We start from the raw sequence: 27766 nt of genomic DNA on the forward strand, positions 1-27766 counted from the left end.
GAAATCCAGTCCGCTACTCTGTCGGTTTAAACTTAACAGCACTGTGCAGCTACTGCACATGTTCTGGATCTGGATCCGATGCATGGATTCTGTTCAGCATGACTGTGTGTGTTTGAGTCACAAAACATGAGTCTACACAGTGTGGAGCATGCTTGTTTAACCGGGTACTAGCAACGCAAACTGCATTACAAAGTTACCGAAGACAGGTGCCGATCTCTGACCCGCCATGTGGCCTGCAACAGCCAACAAGTGTTTCCATGACAGGAGACCCTCTCCTTGTTCCATCCCCTCTCTCCTGTGCCACTTTTTTCTCCAGATGACTGAAAGACCATGTAGCCAATGAGATTTCATATCCCTGAATATATCATTTAAATGAGTATAACAGCTCTAATGTTATCAATTATGCAATTTTCTCTTTGTATAGGCTGTTTTTTTTTTAATATTATTATCTAATTTGATCTTGGACCTTGTAAGACTATATGCTTTGGACAAATTGTGTTTTTTGGGGCTGATTTATGCATTTAAAACTCAGGTGAGAGAAATGAATAGATAATTCATTGCATTTTAAACGGTTATAGATCAATAACAGAAGCACTTGAAGGGGAAAAAAATCTGCTTTTAGTCTTTCAAAATAGCCCAAAATCACATCTGTGCTCCACATGGTTCGGCGACAGGGTTGAATTTACGTTGGGTTCGATTTGAAGAGGCTTTTAGGATAATTTAACAAATATTTCCAGGAATGGTAACAGAACAAAACGTCTCTCTTGCCCTCTCTTTTCTTTCCTCTCTGCCTGCTTCACTTCATTTTCTCTCTCTCTTGCTAAGACACACACATGCACAAACACACACATCCACACCCACTTGTAGTACGCTTGATCGCCCTCTCTCCGCTCTGTCACCGGCTGACTCACCAGAGCGCTTTGGATTTCATATTCATGCATGTCAATGAGTCACACGAAGGCAATCGCACACCCAGCCAGGTTAAAAGGGTGGAACGAGGGTCTGAGAGAATATTATCTGCGTTGGTCAAGGCTCTGGCAGGTTGGCACACACACACACACACACACACACACACACACACACAGATGCCGGTTCAAAGGTGTGTAACAGGAAGGTCTGAGAATATTATCTGCTTTGGTCAAAGCGCGGCAGCTTGACATGCAGAAGCTCACACGCCACTGATGGGGCTGTGTTTTTTTTTTGTTTTTTTGTTTTTCCCGATAGGAGCCAGTCAGTGGAGGCAATTACACGGGTCATCCTGGATTTTAATGGAGAAATAATGGACTCGGTGGAAGGCAGGGGGAGATAGAGTCAGTGAGGAGAAAGAGGGGATTGTCACAAAGAGGAGAGGGGCGACAACAAGAGCGAGGGGAGTAATGGGCTGATGTGAAATGTCTGTCACACTTGTGCCGCCTGACAATCACACAACAATGTGTGCGGGAGAGATCCTGCAGGCCGGCGTGTTGGCTCACGCTTGACACAGATGCCGGTTCTCACTCAACCAGTTTGGCTATCTTTGAGTTCTTATTTGCAGTATCAGCAGTGTCTTTATTGGTGTGTCCTGTGTTAAACTGGTGGCATTTTGCAACGCCGTTACTGGATATATGTGAGCGGATTGTAACGTGACTTGAAAACTGAGACCTTCCCCTTCTCTCTCGGTTGTCTGTTCGATCCTGTGGACGTTTCGTTGAAGTTGTTTGATGCAGCACGACTTTCTGGAGTTCTCTGTGAAGGACTCGGGTCAGATTTTCCTCCACAGTCCCAAAAGGATGTGACTTCTCGAGTGCCCCGTCTCAGTGCCTCTCCGCTGAGCAACAGTAGCTAACTTTAGTTTTGGAAACGGAGTAACACAAAAGCTCCACAGGGACCCTTCAGAGGTTTGAAAGGGCTTTATTTGAAGAGCGAACGAGTTTTCAGCACTCCAGTGAAAAACAACCTCTCTGCTGTTGAGCTGATAACACTTCCAGTGAATCCTTAACGGTTCCTGTGTGAGTGTATTTATTCCTGGATGGAAACCAGTTAGGTCACAAATACACAGGAAACGTCCTACGTGTGATCATTGTCTCGATCCAGGATCTTTGCATATATGTATACATTTACATATGTAATGTGGCATCATCAGTATGCAGGAAAGCTAAGTGAGGCATTATTCTTTCTATCAAAAAAGCTCTGTCTAGTTCCGCCCCACTGTGCTGTGACTGGCTATTACTCATTGCCTTTTACCCTGGAGATCTGGGTCAAGAGAAATATAGTTCAATATATATAGTTAAGAGAACATCATGGCTCGGGTTAAACTAAACCTAAATGTTCTTACTGTGTCCAAGTTGTTTCAAGGACAAGTCAAGACAACCACTACCAGCCAAAAACACTGTACGTCATTGTGGTGCAACAATAACACGGATGATAGAAGTCGTTGCAAGAAGAAACTGGAGGAGGAGATGGCGTGAAATAAACATCCAGTTTGAAACTTCGAGGTAGATTTTTCTTCTTTTTTTTTTACTTTTCCTTTAATATTCAGGGGGACAGCCTCTATGTAATTCAATGAAGCCAAGCCTGGCTCATTATGTATTATACAATATGATGAATAAGTTAACTATAGTCTGTATTGACCCCGTGTGCACAGTGAAATCATTGATCTGTTTTACTCCTGCAAACTGATACACAGGATGAGTCCCGAGGGAGCAGCGACTGTAGTCTGTTGGGTCATAAAAATGATAATCTGGAGCCGAGCCGACCTTTTGCTCCGTGGTGCATTTTAATACGCGGCCTAATATCCAAATTGGCAGCGTGCGCTTTCAATATCACAGACACACACAAGCACTTATATTCCTCTTCACCTATAAAAAGAAATCTGGAGCTGCTCTTTAATGCATCAGCTGGTATTGTAGGCGACAGCATGAAACAGAAGAGGCACATTCTTTAGCATTTTCTTGTTTGTGAGAGAACGTGAAGTATGATGTTAAATGTAAATTATTATTAAGGTCATGCATAAAAATGTGATTTAAATAAACTCATTGGAGAATATTTTTAAAATAAAGTGTGTAGCTAAGTTGCATTTTCTCCCATTTTTAGCCTGTTCTCACTCAAAACGTGTCGAATACAGCAGCCTGGTCAGTGGACTTACACAGTAGTTAGTCCACTAGTCCAGCTGCATAACGATCAAGAATAGTCCGGGTCAGGGGATGGTTGGGGTGGTTGAATGGGTTTTTCAATGGACTTCCTGTCGAGAGATGGGAGTTTTTGCCAGAGTCAACGCTGATTTTTTAGATAGTTATGATACGCAGGTATATTAACATGAATAAATGACCTAAATTACACAACAAATGTGATGCACATACCCAACTTGCATTGGGAGACCATTCTAAACCTAACCTCTGCTTATTTGTAGCATTTTGGAGGTGAAAATTCTTCAATCTGTTTCTTTCTTGCTTGTATTGTTTATTTATGTTGAACATAGCTGAACTTTATATGTTTAATTGTTATAAACCAGAAATACGGTTGCAGGATGAGTAACAGTTGGTGCGAACATCAGCTGACCATTCAACCGATTCTTGACTTGTTGTCACATCTGTGATGTGGATCCAAGCGAGGACTCACAGAAACTGGACCTGCCACGACACAGTATATGATGATCAGTGATGAACTGTTTTCAGATCAGCTCTGAAATGACCAGCTGGCCAAAACTTTAGAGCTGAATGAATGTAATTGCTCGTATTGGCGGAGGAAGCGGCGGGTCGATGGCTCTGAGGCCGAGCCCAGTCTCTAATGAAGCCCATAGATTACATTAAGTACTTCATATTTATGTGGCTGTAAATCCGGAGGGCTTCTGCTTAGTCGCCTTTTTTTTCTTAAAGCTGTTGAAATCATGACTTTGCATTACAGTGGAGGCTAAAACGTCTCCCTGTGCTCGGGGGAAATTATAATATTTTTTTTTGCTGATTGACATGGAACAGGTTCACCGCAACATCAAATCTTGAAGGCTAAATCACGACTAAGCACACTGATGAAACTAGAAACACGTAAAGGTGATGTCGAGCATCGATCCGTTGTATTATACTTGATTTAATTTTTGCTGGCTGAACGAAATCATGGATGTTCTCTTCACGCTGCGTTCGAGCTTCTCAGCAGGAAACACTGGTCTCTGGGGTTAAAAGGGGATGTTAGCATTGATTACCAATAAAGCAGCTAATATTCCCTCTTCCTTGTGTGTGTGCATACCTCGCCCCTGCGTGTGGAGATAGTATTGATTGTACAGTGATGGCTTAAACGACATCTTTAGAGAGAAGCGCTCCCTGAAGACCAAGCAAGGCAATCGGCAGTAAAGCAGCTTGAGTGGAATGAAGTGTTTGCATGAGTGTTGTGTGTGTTCGAGACTCTTTATTTTAAAGTGTAGCTGTGTAAAAAAAAGAAAAGCTATCGAGTCTAAGTGTTTGATGGGAAAGTATTCCTATTTCCTATACGTGGGTTGCAAGGCATGCATTTGTCTGTATGTGAGCGGGTCCCATCTGTTTTTCAGCCTCCTCTCGTCTGTCTGCTCTTGGCAACAATCAATCTTCCTTCCCATCTGATGCTGCCGCACATCCTAACAAAAATCCACCAAACTACATCCCTCTATTTTCTCCCTCTCCTTCACTTTATCTCTGCCTCTGTCTCGTTCCATGTTTTCCTTTTCCGCCGTGTCCACTGTAGCGGAAACAGAGGGATGGTGTCGACAGCATCAAGCACTTTTCAGTACCCCCCCTCCCCCCCGTGTGCCATATTTGTGTGCATGTTGCGTGACGCTTTGACAGACGCACTCCAACTCCGATCAACACTTCTGTTGCACATATTGTGAATGGCTGTTATCGCTTGCAAGTGGCTCTATACAGCACCAACACAACCGTATTGTTGATTTAATTGCCACTGCTGTCAGAGAGGTGTTACCTAGAGATGTAATTACACACAAACATTCTCCTGTGATGCCTGGATGGTTTAATAACTTCCACAATCTGTTCTGTAACATCCTTAACAAAGGCGTCATTTTTCGGTATGTAAAAGCTGAAGAGTAGGTTGAGACAGCTTTGTGTTTTTAGACACGTTGGCAACACAGCTGCAGTGAATTGCAATGTCACCGTCTGCCAGTCGATCCTACACCGTGGTTAAGACTATAATATCTCAAAAACCATTAGATGCATTCATGAAATTCGGTCCAGATGTTCATGATTCCCGCACAACGAATCCCAGTGACCTTTCCTCCCGTGGCACCATGAGGATGATATTCTTGATTTTGGGTGCAGTATCTCAACAATTATATAGATTGCCATGACATATGTTCCCGGTCCCCTTGGGATCAATCCTAAACTCTTTGGTGTGATCCACTGACATTTCATCTTTTGACATCAGCAAATCACAACTGGTATGGTCCACTGCCAAATCCCAGCAAAGGAATGACATTGTTGGTTTGTTTTTATGGCTAATGTGCAATGTCAAAGACAATAAACATGGCAACCATTACACCTACTAAAACATGTTAGTGTTGTTAATAAGTATATGTGTATATGTTAACATACCTACTCTAGCATTTTCCTCAAAGAGTGTGCAGCGACTTCCGGGAATAAAAAATTAAGCCAATATGGAAGTGCCAAAAACTGTGCAGGGGCCATTTCTTACATAACATGCTTGTTTAGATTATATTAAGGTTTGAAGCTGTTAATTTTTAAGCGTGTGGTCACTTTGAGCGATAGCCAGCTGCCATGTCTAACTAGCTGTCAGAAACCAGGCTTCGGTGGAAAACTACATCAGTAAATATTTAAATAGATTGATGGGCTTCAATCACATCCAGTCTGCTGACCTCACAGTCGCCCTGGTTTGAATAATTCATTCTACGTAATGCTCTTAGGTCCATTTATTGAAAAGGGAGCTCCATTTACATTGCAGGGAAAATTTGTCCCAGACAGATGTTTTTCATAATTTCTATATGTATAATGAATAAAACACATGGCGAGTACATGCAAGTTGAAGTGAGATCACAGAAAGTTAGAAGATTCATCTTTTCTGCTTTCCACATCTACAAGCACTTATATGCACTGAAAATCAGTCAGTCTTCAGTCGCAAGAATGGCGCCTATAGACAAGATGCAATTTAAATTTTCATCGTCATTACCGTTCAATGAGCAAGTCTCTGAAAGTCTATTTAAAGCGCACTGAAATAAAAGAAAATCAACAGACATTGTGAAGATTCTTTGCAAAACTCTCAGACGTACAGCTTCATAAAACATGCAAAAACACCAGTATGTCCCTTTAATTTCCTGAACGCCACATGCTGCAGGTTATGTATTATACATCTGATGCGGCCTCAACCTGAACTCCGGTTTCTATAATTAGACAAGGTAATATATTATAAATGAAACCATTATTTTGTTCCCGAAGGGCACCAAGACTGCGAGCCAAGTGTTTAGTTTCAACTTTGCACTAATTGCATCTCAATAATTAGCAAAACCAAAATTAAATCAAGTTAGATAATTTACAGATTGAGAGCTCTCTACCATTGGAGCTGTTACATCAGAGCCTGAGTGCTGCTTTTTGAGATGTTATGTAACAACTCTGAGGGCGTTGAGGCTTTTTAAAGATTGAGCATAAAGCGTGCGTCGCATCGGAGAGCACACTATTCTTTATTATCGTCTGAACAGAACTTTTTGATCCGTTCGCGGCACGTTCCATTCCCAGAAAGCGCAGCCTCGCCAACTGCGGCAGTATCAGGGGATCTAATTAGCGAATTAGCTGACAAACCGTCTTTTGTTCATATTTATTTGGAGTAAACTTGTCACTACTCAAGTGTGTTACTGTGTGAATGTCGGGCAGGGTATTTATTCCCCCTGATAGATAAAGGTTAAAAGTTAACTTGGAAATCTATACCGAGAACTTCTCCACTGTGACACTTCTATAGATTTTATCCCACTGTTTGCTGCTGCCCTGATTCTCTTTGTTGGCTGCTTCTCCTTATATTGGCTGCTTGAGATGGTGGCTTATTGTAATAATAGTGCAGGTCCAAGGTGGCTGCCCTGAGGGATCTTAGCTGGACACGCTCAGTTTCAGTGTTGCCTTCCTCAATTAACTGAAAAAAAAGCAGACGACAGAGAGAGGAGGGAGGCAGCATCGATATATACGCTGTTTTTGTGGAAGCTGATACAAATATATAGTTTGCCAGCTGTATGGGACACACATGAATGCACACACTCCCTGTCTGTGTGTGTGAGAGAGATCACTCACTCAGTTTTGGGTCAGTTTAGGACATTTAAAGGTACAAACGATCAGGCTGGCAACAAAGCAGTACAGTTTGGCCTGGTCTATTTGGTCCAAGTTCTTTAAGGTTTCCAAAGCTGCATTAACTATTGGAAGAACTGCCTTGAAATGTTTAACACATTTATGCCCCCATTAGGGTTAGTTGTGATCCTCTGACTTTTTATTTAAAACCAAACAGAAGTAAAACCACAAAAGACCAATAGGTTCCATTTCAGAAAAGATCAAGTTTTGTCATTACTGGCTCTTTCAGGTAAACCCAAATCCATCTTTTGAAAAATAACTGGTTTTCTTGTCACTAATACAGTTAGAAACTGTCCCCACATATCTTTACCAGTATCAACAAAACTTATGACACACCCCTCTGCCTCAGTTGTACCTCCTTTTTACATTAGGATGGTACAACCCAATCGTCAGAATAAATGTTGGTCACAGATATTTTGAAATTTGTGTTGTGACAACGCTTGGTTATGGCACAAAAACCTGTCCTTGTTCATTTTACAGTAAGATCATATTTTGGTTAAACTGCCTCTTCCAGAAAAAAACAGATTCAATCTTTCTTTTTTATAACTGTAACAACTAGAAAATGTCCCAGTGTCTCCAGAAAAATATCCACATAATGTTAATGCTTGCAAATGTTTAAAACGTTTCCTGCTTCCTGGGTCTGGATGGTGAACATGGTAAACACTGTACCTGAGCAACAACTGTTGTTGACATTTAGCTCAGATTACAGTCTCACAAAGCTGCTATCATAACTCATCGTCAGAATATCACAGGCAAACAACCACATTAGAAGCCGCAACATAAACACTAAATCATATCAAATTAAACCAATCCAGTGTATTTAAATGGGGCTTAAATTTATAGGTCAGAGACATAAAGATTGGGCCTTTAAGGCTGAAAGAAGAATGCACTCCAATTATTGCTTTGTGTTGTTATTGATTGTTGGTAAGTTTAAAAGCCATAAGTTGTTGCTGAATATGGTTGTGTGTGATTGGGCAACAACAAACCCTCATCATGAACAGCAGCCACAAGATTCACTGACACTAATGAAAGCCATTTCATAATTAACACTCTATTAAATGAGAAAGTTATATTAACAGCCAGTTTAATTTACACATGCTATGTTTACAACTCTTTTAATCATCGTGAAATGAATGTAATGTGTATATACATTATTGATATTTAGATTTGTGTCCTTCGAGAGACATAAACTTTACAGTGTTAAACCTGCCTTGAAATGAGCTGCTGACCACGGACAAACTCTGTATAAAGAGATAATTGAGTTTGTGAGTCGACATGTTCATGATGGATTACTTCCTCTCAGACACTTCCATATACTCCTGTGAGTGTCAGGTGACTGACAGTAAGTGGTGAGTGTCAGGTGACTGACAGTAAGTGGACTGTGGAATAATAAGCGCACTCTTAAGAAAATCTCAGGGATAATGAAGTATAAGTAACAATAAAACCAGCACTTTGACAAAACCAAATAACGGCTTCGTGTTTACTGTGATGAACTGCCTCATTCTGTGGGAGGCTGTTTATCATGTCGAACAAGAATGGATGTCTGCAAATGGTTTCTTCTGAAAGGAGGAAAATGAGTCGTTAACGTAAAGGCGAGTGGAGAGCTACACTTTTGAAACAAAGAGTACAGCAGAGAGAGTTGTGCGAGAGCCCAACACCGCCTGAGTCATCTCAGCATGGCAGCAAACAAGACTTGTGAAACAGAACTCTGCCCGATGGCCAAAGTCAATATTTAGAGTTCAAACCCTTCTCTCACATCCTAGTACACTTATCATATGGGTCTAACATTGGTCTATCCATTATGAAGAATGAATCAGTAGTGGATGGGCTGAAAATGTGAAGAGATAAATGTTTATAATGTTGCACAAATCATTAGTTAACCAACTGTCACACACAAGCAGAGGGAATATGTGGAATTAACTACTCAGAAAGGCAATAATGAATGACCAGTAGACCTTAAAGAAACACTTTAAATTTAACAACCATCTTACAGCCACCACTATAGAACAGAATGATTGGTATGCACTACAACCACTGGAATATTGTAATATCTAAAATCAAAAGTAATATTTTACGGTAACATTAACTGATTGATTGTACATTTTAGGCCTGAACCACAACAAAAAATGTTCCCACATCTGTTAACTAACCAAAAGTGTGTTGGATTTTAGTTGTGTTGCAGAAGTAAGAGTAGGAAAACATAGTGGAGGGTTAGAAGTTTTGTTAGGTTGCACTTTGGCACCTCAACGCTTTGAGACAGTAATGAATATGAAAAAAAACATCGCCCATCGCAGCCACAGACTATCCACCCTGCTGCCATCTGCCAAGCAATACATGAGTATCCTCTGCAGTGCCATCAGGCTACAGGGGAGTTTCTATCCACATTAATTCATTCTCCATTGGATTAGATCGACCATCAGCCAGGCAGCAATATGTGTGATGCAGCACTGAATGATGCAAATTGAGGCAGTTCTTGGTCCATTAAAGAAAAAAACGATAAGGTGCCCTGGTCACAAACTTTATTGTATTGGAGCCAAACAGCACACTGAAGTGCGTTTCTGAAGAACATTTGCGCCTGGAAAAAGGCAACGCAGCAACATGCTCTTGATTGTCGTAGACCTATCTCGTCGGGGCCTGTCTGCAGGTTGGTCCAGGCTGACAAAAACTCACATCAAACTGTCAATCAGAGCAGCGAAGCGTGTGATACTTGACTTTTAAAATCTGTACTTATACCCCTCCTCTGTCAGTCATTGTGCCAAATGCACCCCGTATCAGAAAGATGGTTGTGATTGTCTCGATACAGGCCAGATCGGGTGGAAATCTGTCGGAATGGAAGAAGGACCGGACACATCTGCCAGAGCAAACAAAACATGAGCTCGGTAGACTTGTCTAGGCAAATATGTTGATGACTGAGGAAGAAACTAAGTGTGTTTTGTTGTGATTTAGATTAGTGGACACCTAAAACGTCAAATTTAAGAGCTTTTTCTGTCGTTTTGCTTCAGATGTTGAGCCCCTCAGGACTGAAGAAAGTCCCTCCAACTTGTACATGAATGCACAGAAACACTAAGGCAGCTCATCTAAGGGGGCTTGTTCCACATGAAGATTACATCAGCATTCAGCAAGGGTGAGTGAAACACAGTTGCACACACACACAGCTTGTCTTTTTGAGGAAAAAAATTAGGCTTAGTCCTTTCAAGCATGCAATTTAAGTGTGTCCTTACAAGCACTCATAGTCCAATGTCATCAAGCAACCCCTATTTGTGAGAGCTCAGAGAGGCTGTGGGCATGTTTAGTGCTGCTCCAGACAAGGAACAACGGCATTCAGCGTTGAGAGCCACCATCTGTCCCTGAGCAGGAAAAACTCCCACATGAGGGCACGAACACACACATGAACACAAACACAACCATCTCTCGCACATTTCCTAATTATCCCCCTCCAGGGGATCTTTCTTCCTCCGTCTTCATCACCTCTGTCTCCTCTCAGTCTCCCACTGCATCTGATGGTGGCTATTTCAGGGAATTGCCCAGATACACCACACACACAAACACAAACACACACACACACACACACACACACACACACACACACTTTCTCTCTCCTCACTGGAAGTTGCAGCTTACACTTTGACGCAACATTAATTAGCTTAGTTGTTTGTTCTCCCGCTTCTGTGCTGGTTAGCAAAGTGGTGTCTGTTGATATTTAGATAAGCTCACTGCGTTTTCTCGAGGCTTACTCACTGACATTTTCATGGCATATCTTACACACACACACACACACACACATTTATGCCAATACTTGTGGTCACAAAGTGTCAGGGTGAAATTTCTTTTGCAAAACAGATGATAATGGAAGCTCAGTGATGTAGTACATGGTTTAGGTGTTACCAGTTAGCATCTGTAGTTTGGTGGCAAGTGTTGATCTGCAATAATTGGCTTTTAAGTGCAGCGAACACAACACTGTGAATTCATCACATTTATGCTGCATATTTTAATGTCTCATTGTTACAGATCAATGTTTTCATCTCGTTTGTGTCGTGTTTGTGGCCACCTATCCAATATTCGCTCTCTTTTTGCTCTGTTTTTGGTCTCCACCACATCCTGAGGGTAAATATCCGTCTCTTTAGTTGCTGCTCAACACTTTACTGTGTTCACCAACTAATTGCTAACTTTGGCTGTCTGCTGTTTAGAGCTTGATATGAAAGCTACATACAAATATATTTACCCACTCAGGAAAAACAAAAGCAAGTTGTTTGAGCAAGTGCAAAAATATGGGAGTAAAAGAGTAAGAAGTGGTGTGATGCTGTGAGGGCGATGAGGTTGAAGTTGAAGGTTGGGTCTTCAAAATGTCAGACTTTAATGATTACCAACTTATCTAACAACTACCTTAGCTAACTACAGAATTTCAGCTTTTTCAGGGATTGTGTTATTTACACACTAAAATAATTGTACATGCGTGTTTAGCTTTGTTATACATTTTATCATACCAGGATTGGGTCAGCCATATAAATCAGTATATGTTGTTATCCACCTAACCCCAAACTAAACTCGCAACCTTGTAACCTTAACCCCCCTAAAAAACAAGTTTTAATCATGTCCTCTGAAGAAGTCTGACCGTCCAGAAATGTCCCAGTTGTCAAAGTCAGTTCATTACAATGGTCCTTAAAAAGAAGAACAAGAACACACACACTCACACACAAAGATACACAAATACACCCAAATTTCAGACATGTTTTTGGGTGACGTCTATGCCAGTCAGGATTTAAAAATGGGATTCTGGCAGTTCTCTCGTTCCCTTCCTCACTCCTTCTCGATCTCAAGCTCTCATGTGGTGATAAGACATGATGTACCGGGTCCATCTGGCTGTGATGACTATGTCCTTGTATTGATTCAAAGTGCACAGACACACACGTGCACACATGTTCTCTCTCAGGGAGGAGAAGAGAAAGGTCATGTCTCTCAAGTTAATTAGTCTCTGTAGCCCTCCGGTCTGGAGGAGCTTTCCTTTCCACTCCTCGCTTTATGTCTTCCTCCATCCCTCCCTCGTCCTCTCTCGCTGCCGCCTCTACCAGCAGAGCATGAAGGTCAGATAACCTCTCTTAACTTTGCATGTGATTATGTCCTGCCTCCGCACGTCCCTACTTGCAATATAGAAAAATGTAAGTATACACAACCTTTGGGTGTTATCTTTGATCCTGACTGAATCAATTTGTTTGGTCGGCATAGCAGAGCATCGAGTTTAATTACTTCTGTGCTGAGCTGGAGGGGAAAATATGTGTAAAAAATGAAGTTTGGATCTATGTGATATAAAAGTGTGTGAGTCAGTGAATTACCCCAAGGGACAAACACACTACTTTAACACATTACCTTTATATGAATGGGTTTTTTGTTTTTTTTCTCAGTTTCTCCACTTTAAACTGCTTTCAGATCTATGATTCTACGGTATTTTCTGACACGAGAATGTAGAGCCGAACACTTTTTAACTTACTGCTGGTTTATTTCAAGCTCAGACTTTATGCACACTTACTCAGACATCCACCCCCTCATACAGATATCTCAACATTTGTATTTCCCACGTAATAATTCTTCACTTGGCTGATTAGCTGTCTTTTCTGCAAGTTTGACGTGCCTCTAGGAAGCATGAACAGCTTATAAAATCAACTCAACCGAGAACTCCCAACAACATTAAATAATATTCCTCCCATTACAATAATGATATATAGCAACAAAGGCAATTATGCAAATGGTATTTATTTCCAGGAAAACTATAACTACTAGAGTTACTTTTAGTTTTTCCTCGTCGTCCGTTTGTTTGTCAGTTGCTTTGTGAGCAGGATTACACAAAAAAAAACTGGATTTCAGCCAAACTTGGATGGAGGATGGGTCTCGTACATCTCAAATGAATGTCTTGTGATACCTTTCCACTATAGAAATATACAATAAATGCACAGCTGAGATGATGAGGCTTCAGCAAGGCAGCAACCATGTTTGAAAATATAGCCAGATATGTATTTTGGTTGCCCTTTGAAGGTTTTCAGTGCCGTCAAGGTTGTTTTTTGTGTTATAAGCATATGAATGTATTGAGCTGATGACATATTGGAGTGATTTTAAATGCAGGACAGTACGACTCTCTGGACGACATTGAAGGTAAATGAAATGCGAGTCACTGCACAATGCTGAAAAAGAGGTACAAGGGGGCATATATGTTTTATTATGTACACATTAGAATGTTATATTGTGCTCTCCTTCTGTCTCACACTGACACGACCACTGTCCATTTTCTTTTCCTCAACATTTTGAAGTCCACAGGGAAAACATCAGGGCTCCAGCAGAGTGCTTGTGACATTTGAGGCTATGGGAAATGGAGTTACTTATATAGCAGCAGCCCTCTTTACATGTATGGGTTTTTCATTTAGATCATATTTATCTGACAGTAAATGCTTCCAACCCAAAAGTCAATTTAAAGGTTTTTCATACTACATGCACTACCACTAGATATGAGTCTTTCTGCAGTTTCTGCTAAATAAAACCTTTATTAACGAAGATTGGATGTAAAAATATTCTGGCTGCACACACCTGTTCCACATATTCAGTTTAGTAAATTCTTTCTCAGACCTGCCAAGTGACCTAAATTAATTATAAGCTTGCTAGCTATCCTGCTGTGGCTCTAAAATGTGCTTAAGGTAGCTAAAGTTTGATGGTTTAAAAAGAGAAGAGCTACCAGAGGCAGAGCCTGGTACTTGTGGAGGAGTTAACACCTGCAGTTGAGGAGCTTTGGGAACTTTTGGGATTAAAAAGTGGATTTATCTCCCCTTTCACTTCTCAAATCCACTGTAATCCTTTTTCATTTGACTGCTGAATTCGGAAGGAAATGTACGTTACTTCATGAACGGACAGAGAAGATATTTGGAGAAGAAAAGACGCAGATAGAAAACTTTGTTCAGAGACAACACAAACCCTCAGTGCTTGTTCTTGCCTGCTATCACGTGGCTAATGTAGCCTACTGACTTGATTCAACGTTAATGATCTGAGCATTTGTGGTATTTGGTTCTTTTTATGTGTGATGAACATGGATAGCTTGTTAGCTTTAGCTAGCTTGGTAGCTCGGTAGCTTGGCTCGCTTCAGCTCCACCCATGATTTTTTTTTTACAATAGATGTTATTTCCAAAACAAGTAGTTGTTTGCTGATATATTTATTTTCACCGTCTTGCTCAAACTGACTTTTGGGGTGTATTAACAGCAGAGATTTTGTTGCAGAAGCAGATCAACACAGTGTTTACTTTAGCTGACACGATGTTATCTCAGACAAGCATCAGTCATCAGTCGTCAGTGGCACCTGGCAGTCTTGATCATGCTGCACTTCACTCTCCCGTTACCAGGTAACAGGGACATTTAATCTTCTGTGAGCAAAAACTTTTCAAGGAAGATTTGACTCTGAATAAAGTTATATTTATCCTCCCTCTGTGTGTTCTCTCTCTCTCTCTCTCTCGTGCTCTGTATTTGCTCCATACGGTGCCAAAGCAACAGCATCACGGTCATCAAGCAGCCATTTTAATCAGTTAGCACAGGGACACTTCACTCCTCTTCACGCGCTCAGCTTAATTATAGTTTACAGCGCTTGAGACGGTGCTTTTCTATAAATTGTGCCCACTCCTGCTGAGAGGAGCACCTAATGCGGTGACACCTAATGACTGGGTCTTGACTCGACCGTCGTGAGGAATGTTTGCTGGTGATCAGTTCGCAAATGTGATATTTTTCAATCATAAAGGCATCTGTTTTCCAGCAGTTGTTATTACGTAAGGACCGAGGCCTTTGACATAACTGTACTCCAGTGACTTTAAAAGCTGAGCAATAGGCTGTTTTTCATTAGCAGTGAGCGGGTACGTCCTAATACCCACACTTGTGTGTTGTCGAGTGCCTACTTGTGTGATGTATTTCTGGCAGCTGCCGCTGCGCCCGAGCGCCAGTTACAATCGCAGGCATGCGGAGGTTCATCAAAGGTCACTGGGACGTGCTGTTTGGATAACGAGCACTTCCTGTGGCTCGGGCATATGGCTCAATCGATCTCAGATGATTATATTTAATTATCGCACAATAAACAAATAGGTAGGATCGAACCATTCAACCACAGAGCTTTACAGTAACAATCAAATGATTATGTACCAGGTGTGTATTGAAGAGCTGAGAGGAGTCATGTAAGGGTTGTGTCTCTGCAGCTCACACACTTATCCCAACAGGTTTTACCCCCTCACAACCAACACTGACGTAAAAGTGAGCTTTTATTAGTCCAACTTACTTTAGTAGAATTCTGCTCCCCAGCAAAGTTTTGAGTTTGGACCGTTCTCTCTTTCTCTTTGCCAGTGCGCAATACGTGAAGAAGGACAGAAGAGTCTTGCCATTAACCTGAGTGTAAACTTACTCGCACAGCTCCAGAATTTAATTTGTCGAAAGAGGAAAAAGAGTAGAGTGCTCAGAAGTTCAAGTAAATATAATGAAGGTGCTCTTTGGGAGGGGATACAGGACCTCCCCTGGCTGCAAAACACTGACGATGCATGTTAAAATCAAGCTGAGTAGCAGCCCACGCGTAGCAGCACTAAACTGCCTTCTTTCTCCTTCATGGGCACCTTGCATCTTTCTGTTTTTAGATTCTCATCTGTCTTTTGAGTTCATACTGATGTGCTCATCGTGGCATATGTGTTTCCCTGCAGCACAATGACACTTTCTGTAGTGCAAACATGTTCATCACAACACGTTTATCATCTCACTAAAAACACCTGCCTGACCTCGAGGGAAACTTTTATTTGGCTTAACAGTCGGCTTTGGTCATGTTGGGTGCACAGCTGTTATTTTTCTGCAGTGCTGCTACAGCTTTACAGATACATTGTTGGTCATTATGCAACCTGACATTGTCACAGGAATAGCATGAATTTCTATAAGTTTCTGTATAGTAATGGTGATGGAGTAACTTATGAGTCAACAAATCATTACTGAATGATTCATTAATATAGTATGTAGCAGTCTGTCCTTCAGTAACTCATCATTATCTGCCAATTCAAAAGTATTTGTGAATTGAAGTAACATCTGTCTTCTTCATGGGTTGTTCCTGATTAACTGTGATTCAGCCACTAAAACTACTGACACATTAATTACTGATTACTTAATCATTAGTTACTTTTAGTAGTCCCTGGTGTTTACTCATAAAGCCACAATATGTAAGAACTACATGTCAAATTCATACTGAAAATAAAATACGGGGCAGGATTTCTCCGGAGTAACCGAACTTCCAAACTTGGAGCTCGGAGAACCAGGGGAGTGTTGGTGCTTTGGAATCGCCCGAGGCTAGCAGGTTAGCACGCTAACTTGAACTTGATATCTCCAAACATAGATATCAAAATGTCAATTAAGTTATTTTTTAAAATGTTTTTAATCAAATTCTTACATATTTTACCTCTAACATTTCTAATAATCATGAAAAGAAATGTCTGTTCTCTAGTAACTTATAATTATCAAATATGTGCTCCTTGAATTAGCATAATTCAGCAACAACTCATTAACAGTCATAAATTATTAGATCTTACTCACTTTTTCTTAGTAACTACTCACATCAGATTGTTGTCCTTGGTTAAATTGTGCAGTAAAGATGGCGTAACGATCCATCTTTACCTCAAATCCATGTGTGGCTGCAGAGAAACTACCCTCATTCCCTTTAATATCAGTGAGGGGAACCTGACATTAGTGGACTCGTTCCTGACAGGGCTGCGAGCCAATTAACGTCAGCTTGCGACGTTTGAAATTTGAAACATTTCTCCTGCTAACGACGTGTTGCTCTTAAAGAAGGCAATCAGGTATTAATTAGCAGCCGCAACCGTCTCTCATCCTCACCGACTTCTGATTGCTGAAAAGTAAAAGTAATCAGCTGGTGTGGGCTTTCTGACTTTGGGACACGGATGACAACGCATCCCCGGCTGGGTGCATAAACCCAAATTAACTCTCCTCACACCCTCTGTATTTTTACGCAGAGGGCAGGCTAAATGTGTCACCAAACACTTGATGGAATCTGTGTGGTTATTCTCGCTGAACACAGTCCATTAACTTTGACGAATTCCAGGAGCACAAGGTCACAAGCATGAGTCCTGTGCAAAGGAAGGAAAGCTAGAAGTGCACTCTACATATAAAATCAGTTATTTGCCCTTGAGCAATGCACCAAAACTCCCTTAGAATTAACTGGACTTCAGCTGCATGGATGTGACTAACAGGACGGAGTAAAAGCGGCTGAAATCAGAAGTACAAATGTTTCTAAACGACGCACAAAGATGTCTGGATAGGTGCTCGCACCTTCATCTTAATATGTAGTAAACACCACGCAGTTCGTATGAAGTGCACATATACCCACAAAGTAATTGCTCGCCTCCGGGCTGTCTGTCAAACACTGTCTGGCTTTATAATGACATGCTAATAAGGCACTAACGACGGAGAAAATGGCGAACAAGCATCGCAATTAAAGTGACCGAAAATTCTCCTCCTCCCCTTCACTCCTCCGCCGCTCCGCTCCTCCCCAGGGGGGCCCGGGTGTTTTGTCAGCCTTGCTCGCCTTAAGTAGTTTTCATAATGGAGGCAGGCACATCAAGAAAGTGTCAGGAAAGTGTGTTGAGTGTGCCCTTTCCTTAATTTAATCTCCAATAATGTTTCTGTTTAAGAGCGGAGGGCTGTGTCCAGAGAACTCCCTCGAGGGTTTTCCACACACAGTGTAGCTCGGCACACCCTCCTCTTCCTCATCTTCCTTATTTCAAAAATCAAAAATCAAGCAAAGAGAAAGGAAAGGGAGAGAGGCGAAGGGACTGGTCAAGTTCGAGCGGGATACAAGGGGGACTTAGCATCTCTCCGCCATCTGCATAAATCATTGAGCGCATCGTGTCCCCTGCTGGCTGTCGGATCGATCGATCCAAATTAGCCACTCAACACCCGTCGTTTAGAACGAGCATGAAACCCCCATGCGGCGTGAGACAGAAAGATGACAGTGGGCTGCATTCATTTTCGCAGATGAATACAACTTTGATGCAGGCAAAAACAGCCAAGGCCGAAACACAGCCAGGAGGAGCTCTTTGTGTTTCCTGCTGCGCGGACCTCAGAAAAAGCTGCAGTGTCTGCATAAGGCAACATCGCCTTCCTCGTCTTTCTCCGTGTGCAGATGAGCGTCTTTCAACCGAGTCTCCTGAAAAGCAACGCCTCGTAGAGTCATGGCAGCTTCCCTCCCCCTGATGCAATTTTCAATGGCAGCCACGTCAGCTTTATTGTCCAATCTTTAAACGACTGAAACTAAAATCTTACAGCTTTTTTTTTTTTTTTTCCTTCTCGAGCTTCAAGTCAGTGAGCCGTGGAAAACAGGCAAAGCTGTCAGGAGGAGATTTACCACCATTCAAACTCCCGGCTCTTAATCTGCCTCAAAGTCGTCGGGGCAGCGGCAGCATTTAAAAGAATCACATTTATGAGAGTTCTGCTCCTTCAGTGTTTCCAGAACAATGCCTGAAAGAACTGTATTTGTTTCTGAATGAAATCCAAGGTCAAGAAAAACTCGGAGCGGCAGACAAATGTTTCCTAGACACCATTTTATGTGGTTGTAAATTTTGTGAGCAAGCTCGACAAAGAAAAGCCTCTGCAGCGATTCATAGTCTTGACATATACAAACATTCTCATTGTTGCGCAATAATTCACATTCGGTACTATGATTTGGAAGATAAATACTAAAAAAATACTTCACTATCTCCTACAGTGCTGTGATGGTGTACCACTTCAGTAGGGGGGTAAATTTTCATCTGTAAATGCAGCGGTACAACAAAGAAACTATACCATATTGGGTCTCACTTCTTGCTCTATGTGAAAATAAGCATGATGTTTTTACACATAGAAAGAAAGAATGGACTTTTAGGAGATGCTTTAGTCCAAATGTACATTTGTCACAAGAAACTACAACATATCACCGTTGATGGAGTAAATAAAAAAAAATAGGAACAATTTTCAAGCCCTCATCTGAGGATCGTAGCTGCTGTTTATCAAAGATACCTTCAGTGCACAAGTGCTGACAATAACATATATACTAACATGTGCCAAATTTACAAGAAGACTCAAATACTTAACAGTTCCTCACAGTCGAAAGGCACCACTGCAGAAATTCACTTTGATGTGCATTGAAATACCACCAGTACTATTCTCCTCATCGCAGCTCCCCGCTCTTTATTTAGGAACAGCGCGAGGCGGGCGAGGTCGTAAAGTCTTTCATCTTTGCCTCTCTCGCCTCCTCTCATCCCCTCTCCTCCTTGAAGCGATTGGTGACAGGACCCAACACAATGAAAGAACTCGCAGGCGTCACCGGAGCCATCAAGTGCCACCCACGCGCCGTAAATCGTGTGCGAGAGTGCGTCTAACAATATTAAGGAGGTGGATTGAAGGTGAAGGCTCTTGTGTCGTTATGCTCATCGCTGCCGAGATCCACTTCTCTCGTTTCTGCCCTTTTTAGATAAGAGCAAGGTTCGAGATCAGATTAGGTTCGAGAAAAACTTCATGACGCATTTCTCATTCATCAAACTCAGACATGCACACTGAGTTAATTAAAACAAAGGCCAAGAGAAGTAGGGTAGGGAGTGTCTGGCAGAACAGTACATTTCGACCTGGATACGGTGAAACCCAGTGACCACTCAGCTTTACTGGACACAATATTTGACTCGCACAACCTCAACTTGTCCATTTATCGACTTATTGAAGTCCTTCAAGTAAATAAAAAAGAGAATGCACTTGAAGTTTTGAATGAGTTCCAGTGAATCTCCACTTAAAGTTTATTGTGATGGCACGGCTCATCTTTGGCCAAGTTTTTTTGTCCAACTGACTTCAAGTGATTTAAGATTCATTTCCAACTAGTACACAGATTCGTTACAAGTGAGAGTTATTAAGTTGTAATCATTAGAATACATCCAACATCCAAGGGTAGCTCTGAAAGCATAGGAGGCAGAGTAACCAACGACTAATGCTCCTTAGAAGCTATCCTTAGCTGTTGCTAGCTACCGTTAGCTAATTATCGCTGTGGGAGTCCCATCGTCATGATAAAACACAGGGTTGTTGATGATACTGTCGTCAGAATCTCCATATCAAAAGTTCAACATCCTTCTTGTCCTGCCCATCAAGTGCAACAGGGTCTCTGTAAAGATGCCGCCACAACAGTCTCTGATTTCTTGCTGTTTTGCCAGCTTGAGTAAACTAAAGTACACTGGAGAGAAATATGCATTTTCACATTATAGCTTGGTCTCTTAAACACGCCTGAATATGTGCATTTTTTAAGTTCATATCTGAACTTGACAGGCATCGACATGAAGTGATATAATATATGACGCGAATGTGGAGGAGGTGAGAAAATGTACAGCGACGCTGCACATAACTCCTGTCACTTCACCGTGTCGTGAAAATATACATTGAAATATCATATAAATCCTCACTTTGATGAAAAATCTGCACATTTCTTTTTCTTTCCATTAAGTCTCAACAGTAAGATTAATCCCCTTAGATGTCAGCCAAACCTTAAAAAAATTAATTAATGTTGATGGATATGAAAAGGCAGATAAAAGGGCAGGAGATACAGCAGCTGTGTGACAGAGGACGACCCTCATCAGTGCTAATGGACGCCGCAGAAAACTGCTCCGTAATGAAAGTTTTTTTATTACCCAGTCGTCCCCGTGTGACTCCTGTGTGTGAAATGAACACTGTGCTGCTCATCACCCCGTCCGACTCCTCTCTGTTTCCTAATTTGCTCCCTCATCCCGCATGGAGGGGTCACCTCTAGCTTTTGTGTGTCTGACCGTGTGGTGCAACTCATGCCTGGCTGCGTGACACATTGTTGGCCGCCGCCACCGCCGCCACGTTTGTGGATATCGAGGTTGATGGTCGCACGGTAGAGTGGTTACTGTGTGTGTGTGTGTGTGTGTGTGTGTGTGTGTGTGTGTGTGTGTGTGCGTGTGTGAGGCAGAGAGACAGACAATCTGTACCGCTCGTGTTTGCCAACTTATGAATCGTTTGCATTCCATAATAGTGTTTGCAGGAATTTATCTATGCAAGCTCGCACAAATTATCCATTGTGTTAGTGTGTGTGTGTGTGTGTGTGTGTGTGTGTGTGGGAGTATTTGTGTGTGAATCACTGATGCGTAATCTGTTTGATGTGGTCAGCTCGCTTGTGGCTTCCCAGATGATGCTTTTTCTTTTTCCTTGTGCATTTTTTATTCCCCTAGTTTATGAACAGTGATTCGCACCAAACACGTCCTCTGGTGAAATATGTTTCCTTTGTTTTCGGCTTTTGAGAGTACGGCTCTTTTAGGCTAAAAATGAAATAAGTATAAATGCATGCCGCAGGGTAGAGAGAAGGAATAGACTATGAATATTGTATTGCATTTAGTTTTCATTGCTCCACTGTGGAGTTAATGTTTTAATGAATAGAATAATAAATAGATTCAGCACTGCGGTAGGTGAGCCTACAAAGGTGTATAATTAATTGTATTAAACATTACCTATATATAAATTAGAGGATTTTCCAGACCAAATTCATTAGGGGGCCCCGGCGGGGGGTGTTTAACCTATAATAGAGTATTGTAACAGACTATATTCTCGTTCTTTGTCTCCTGGATTGTGAATATCAGCTTACATGGTCAGCAGTTACAGTTGCAGCTTCTAGTGTAGCATTAGTGTGTTCTAGTGGTCCGAAAAGAAAAAAATGGAAATTCAATCTTGTGTGATTCCATGACTGGACAAACCTTGACAAGATCATGAAACATGATAGAAATCTCCAGAACATCTACTAAATGGACCGTGTCGTCTGTAGGTTAAAGTCAAAGCATGAGTTTAAACACAAGCTAACAGGGCACAAAGTTAGCACGACTAAACTGGTATTTTCAGGGGTGGTGTCTATGCTTTATTTAAGATTAGTGTACTTAATCATCAATGTCAATCATCAATAAGATGTTTTTTGTTGTATTTAGACATTTAGAGGTACATGTTCTTTCATGGTTAAGTTTTAAATGTTGAATGTCTGTCACAAAGCTAACATTATAGCCTATTAGTATTGTTAGGCTAACTGGAATTCAACATCACTTAAAAAGACACAAGGTGAAGGTAATGGTAGCATGACTAAGCTAACTGCTGTCTCAGATCAACTATCCTGGCACGACTAAGCTAAACCAAGCCCACAATATATATTAGCTAACAGGTCAGAAAGCTAATCGGATACTAGTATTTTTAAACTACAGTCTAACAGGTGAGGTAGCTCATCTAGTATTAGCATGGTTAAGCTACATGCAATCTTATGTCAGCTAACCAGGCACAAGACTCACATAATTGCATACTAAGCTATCAGCTAACATGGCAAACAGCTACCATAATAGGTGTGTTAGTTTGGCTAAGCTACTAGTCATTCAACATTAGCAAACTCATCAAATTGCTAATGTTCAGTCAAGGTTAAATGCAGAAAAAGACATTCTTGGCTCAAGTGGTTTAAATTTGACATTGGTGGAACATCCTTGGTCAAAAAAGCTCCAGTTGACCAACAGCTAGCTAACGTAACAAGTGCTAGATTTTATCAGCAGGTATACCATGGTGGTCAATTTTCCCAGCTGCCTATAAATGTCCCCTGATATAGAAAACATGTACAACAAATAACTCTCAGAGAATAGAAACATTTTGACAACATGTGTGAATTTATTTAGAATAACTTGATTATTTCAGATCTGGTCAAATCATCAGATCATTTCAGCTAAGGGCCTGACTGTGCAGCCTGAGTGACAACAACAAGTGTGTGTTGGTGTATCTCACTCAGGTTGAATTATGCAGCGAGCACAGTGACAGTGATTCATCCCCAACTTCCTGTTTACTTTCCTCGGGGGCATACAAACAACTGCCATAATTGATTTATCTGGAATCTTTAATCGCTATTGCACTCTCTCCTCTCTCTCTCTCTCTCTTTCTCTGTGGCTCGGTCTTCTCTCTCCTGTCTAGCAACTTTGAGGTGTATGACAGCATTTAAGGAGGTGAATTTCTCTCCTCCTTCATTTCCATTTCAACCTTTATCTTAAGCATTTAACCAGACGGGTCGTCTCAAAAATGCCACAGTCGTGACCAATCTCTTGGCTTATGACAAGAATATATTACAGATCTAAAGACCGGAGAGTCCAGCTTGAGGAATCTTTTTTTTTCTATTTTCTCCTCATCTGAAATTCTGGATCTTTGCTCTTACTTTTTGTGCCTGCTGATCCTCCTGTTTGCTGCTTGTCCTGCATATTAGTAATAGATAGTTGAAATTCAAATTGCGTTTTTGGACAAGGTCGACCTTCCCTGCTCCCTTTATCAGATCTAATCTCCTCTACAACCCAAACGAAAGCTGTAACAAGAATGGTAAAGGGGATTTTTTTTAAGCATCTCAAATAAATAGGCCCTTTCTCTACTGTAAGGGCACCCAGAGGGCATTTTATAAAATTGTACCCACTGGAAATCCACCGTGAATAGTTTTTACCACATTTTCTCCACTAGAAGTGCAACTTACCACATTCATCCACTGGACAGGAACCCTAGAAGACACTTCATTGGGTCTTCTCCACTGGAAGAACACCCTAATGTACCTTTTACCACATTTTCTCCACTAGAATTGCATCCTAGAGGGGACTTTACCATGATTTCTCCACTGGGAGGGCACCCTAGAGGGCACTTCTTCATATTTTATCTACCATAGTGGCATCAGAGAGGACACTCCATTTTTCAAGCAAAGGACTGATCCTCCAGCAGTAAACACATAAGTCTTCAGGTTGGAGTGACAGCGCTCTGACTGATTGAGACGCCTGCCCCCCAAAAAACCCTGCTGGGTTCTTCATTTCATGGTACATTAAACCCCTCCTTCCCTCTCGTTTGTGTGTTGGTGTGCATCTCTGTTTGTGCAAACACAAACGTAAACCTTCATTCTTAAGTTTTTCCTGAGTGCGTATCCCCTTTGAGCCGTGGAGGTACATTAAAAGACAAACAGACGCATCGACAGATCGGCCTCCGATGTGGATTTGTGATTAGCATTCAGCTTGTCCCGTTCCACGCTTTGCTGGCTGGACTGCATCTTGTTGTGGGATTCATAGCCAATAAAGCTCAATTAACAGTTGAACTCCGTTTACATTACTGGATGATTTCGAAGTTTCTAACTAATCTTTGCTGGCAGAGCGTTCATGGTTCATATGATGCAATGAGCTGCAATATCGCAAATATCAAGCATGAAGGGACACCTGAAGGGAATGAAAATATGCAATATATAAGTAGAAAAAAATCAGCAAAAATAAATACGACTTGGGCAATTTTAGATGACTAGGAAACATGTAAATGCCAATATGTTGCTGCCGATTGAGAGAATGATGCAGTTAGTTTCATCATGTGAGCTAAATGTTTAGATTTAGTAAGAGCATAAAATGCATAATTCCATAGATCACATGGCAACGACCAAATCCATCTCCATGACAACTGAACTGGCTCCATTTGTTGATGAAGGCCATGAGATGTGGCTGAAAGGTCAAAGACTAAGCAAACCTCATAAAGAGAGAAGGGAAGATAAGACTTCTTCAAAAGATCCTTGTTTCTTATTCACTGGGCTTTTGTTCCTTTATTCTGGATAATCTCATAAGAGTGATAAACATGTCACCATCCCAAGGACAACGATAATGATAAACATTATTTTTATGTAGATTAGTTTTCGAAACAGTTACAAAGCACTTTGTATGCATGTGAATTAAGTATTCAGATGACAAGACGGAAGAAATAGTCAAGTGGGAAACATGAAAAAACAAACATCAAACAGAAGGAGTATTCTTGTGAATGTCACCGAATGATTATGGTAAACAAGTTTCTCTTTTGTGAAGACTTCTCCGGTTATATCATCTATAGGCAGTCGGAAATTTGAGAGTCGATCATCCTTCATCCTTGTTAGCAAAGTGAATAAAATCCCCCTCGTTAACATGCCATCCACCCTCTCCATTCCCCAGTGGCAGTGAGCATATGGTAGCATGGGGGGTCTTTGCTTGGCTTTGAAATATCAGAATCCAAGTTGTGTTGTATATTGATAAATCCATAGCTGTATCTGCAGTTTTAACGTTTTATACAGACTCTTGACTTTGCCTTTGAGCTGACATATACTCTAAATGCCATGCTGGTGCTAGAGAGGAAAAGTTAGTAGGGTTAGTAGGAACAAGGACTGTCTTCACAAACTTTCATGCCTATGGAGATGTACCACTGGTAAACTTCAAACTTCGACCTGCTGGTGGCGCTAAAGGAAAAGTCAGGGGATTACCAGTGTCATTGTGACCCATCATCAGGAAACCGTGAGCATGTGCACCAAAATTTACAGCGATCAATCCAACAGTTGTTTAGACATTTCTCTTTAAGTCAAGTCAAGGGTATACAGGTCTTTAAGATTCATCCTCTGGGGACCACAAATATCTACATGTTACGGCAATCTATATAAAAGTTATTGATATGTTATGATATGATATATTTTTAGTCTGAACCAAAATGTTAGATGGAGGAATAGATGGAGAGACTGATTTGACGTCGCCATCGCTAGATCCATTCTGCTGCCATCAGCATCAGCCTTGCACAATTGATGCAATCATGTGAGCAATATGAGTATAAGACTGTCATGATCAGCTTGTTACCTCTCTGGGATTTACTCTCATTTTACCGACACAAGAGCTTTTTCGTGAGGTCGGGCGCTGAAGCTGAGCAATGCAGTCTTGCTTGCAGTTGGCATTTCAGTTGAGTTCCCGAAGGTGTTGGAGGGGGTTAAGGGTGGTGATTTTGTGCGCACAAGTCAACTTTGTCCCCACTCCATTTCTTCGCATTTTTTTTTTCATGTTGGACCAGCCTGAAACTCTTGCCAAGGAGTTCAAAGGAAGAAGCTGAGTGTTGCTGAAAACAACCCCTGGATCAAAGGCAGAACTGGACAGCAGCTGTCCAGGAAAAAAAAAACCCTTTGGCCAATTATATACCTGTGAGGTAAACATATTTGATGTTGATTTTTCAGGAACTGACAGGCTATATGTTCAAAAGCTCTTCAAAAAGCAAACATTATCTTGTCGCTGCTTCGTCTCTTTCAAGTCGGGTCTAAATGAGGACGTTCACTGCTTTCCTTCTTCTTCTGAGTCATCTCCTTCTTTCATGTCTTCCTATCGTGTCTCCTTTCTGCTCCCTGACTGTCCATCACTGCTGATTACAGCTTGCGACCTGATTTCAACCCACCTGTGTGTGTGTATGTGTTTCAGCCTGCTCTTTTAATTATGTGGGTTTTTTTTATATTTGTCTTGTTTTCCTCAATTTGTATGTGTGTTAATTAATTTTTTCTATTATCTGACTATTTATAGCCTCATCTTTGTTTGCTCATGAGTCAGTCTTGAGTGTGTGTGTGTCCCGCCCTCTTCTTGACTTGTGTATGTGTGTGTATTTATATACATTGTTGTTTAAGGCCCTCAGCCTAACATCTGAATAATGTTCAGCATGAGGGCCCTTCAGTGCCATCGGGCAATCTCTCTTGCTGCCTGATTAGTGGAGGTTGAAGCTGTGGGAAGATTTTAGGTCAAGCGCAGTCAAGGGCAATCAGAAGGGTCTGGAGGGGTCTTAATGGTCGAAGACCTCCAGGAGACCAATTAGTGCGCTGGATGGAGGGTGGAGTGATGGATATCTAGAGGAAAAAAAGAGCTAGGAGGGAAAGGGATTGATGAATTGCGGGGAGGTGGGCAGCAAAGAGGATGAAATTAATAAGAGAAGGCGGGATGGAGATGTAAAGTGGAGTAAGGAAGGTGGAGAAATGAGGGGTGCAAGAGGGAGGAACTGGAGGATGAAAACAAGGAAGAAAGGAAGTGAAGGGCGGACGAGGAGAGTCTTTGTCTCAATGTGTGCGGAGGCTCTGATGACAGGATGGAAGATAAAAAGTCTACAGCTATGCTTGAAGCTCATGCTAACATACTGGGAGCAAGCAGACTTACTGATGAGTAATACCAGTGGAGATTCCCTTTGAAGGATCATCAGAGTCATTATAATTCATCCTGTGGGGATCATGAATGTGTGTACCAAATGTCATGGCAAGCTATCCAAAAGTCGTTGAGATATTTCATGTATAATCACAAATGCCACCTTGGTGGAAACATTAGGGTTCAACCTCTGAGACCCATGAATCTCTGAATCTCTGCACAGATCCAGATGATGCGATGTTTCAGTGGAAAAGTGAAAACTTGAAAAGGATAGTCACAGGATCACCAAAGTCCAAAGGGTACATCACCAGGGAACCATGAGCGTATGCACCAAATTTAACAGCAATCCATCTAATAGTCAAAAGCCAAAAATCCCATCTCAAGAAAACTTCGGGGGGACAACCAAAGTCGGTAGGGTTTACCTTCTGGGGTCCATGAGTTCTTATA

At 41.5% G+C, this 27766-nt stretch overlaps 1 protein-coding gene across 1 annotated transcript in view; it reads left to right on the forward strand.

Annotated features, from left to right (window-relative positions):
• The window catches only part of htr2cl1 (5-hydroxytryptamine (serotonin) receptor 2C, G protein-coupled-like 1), a 129280-nt gene that overhangs the window by 51723 nt on the left and 49791 nt on the right, over positions 1 to 27766 (forward strand). The window contains exon 5 of the mRNA XM_037113298.1: positions 10304 to 10425. The gene's annotated coding sequence lies outside the window, so the exon portion shown is untranslated. The remainder of the gene's footprint in view (positions 1 to 10303; positions 10426 to 27766) is intronic.

Source organism: Acanthopagrus latus, chromosome 10, assembly GCF_904848185.1.
Source record: "Acanthopagrus latus isolate v.2019 chromosome 10, fAcaLat1.1, whole genome shotgun sequence".
In the NCBI taxonomy this organism is placed as follows: domain Eukaryota; kingdom Metazoa; phylum Chordata; class Actinopteri; order Spariformes; family Sparidae; genus Acanthopagrus; species Acanthopagrus latus.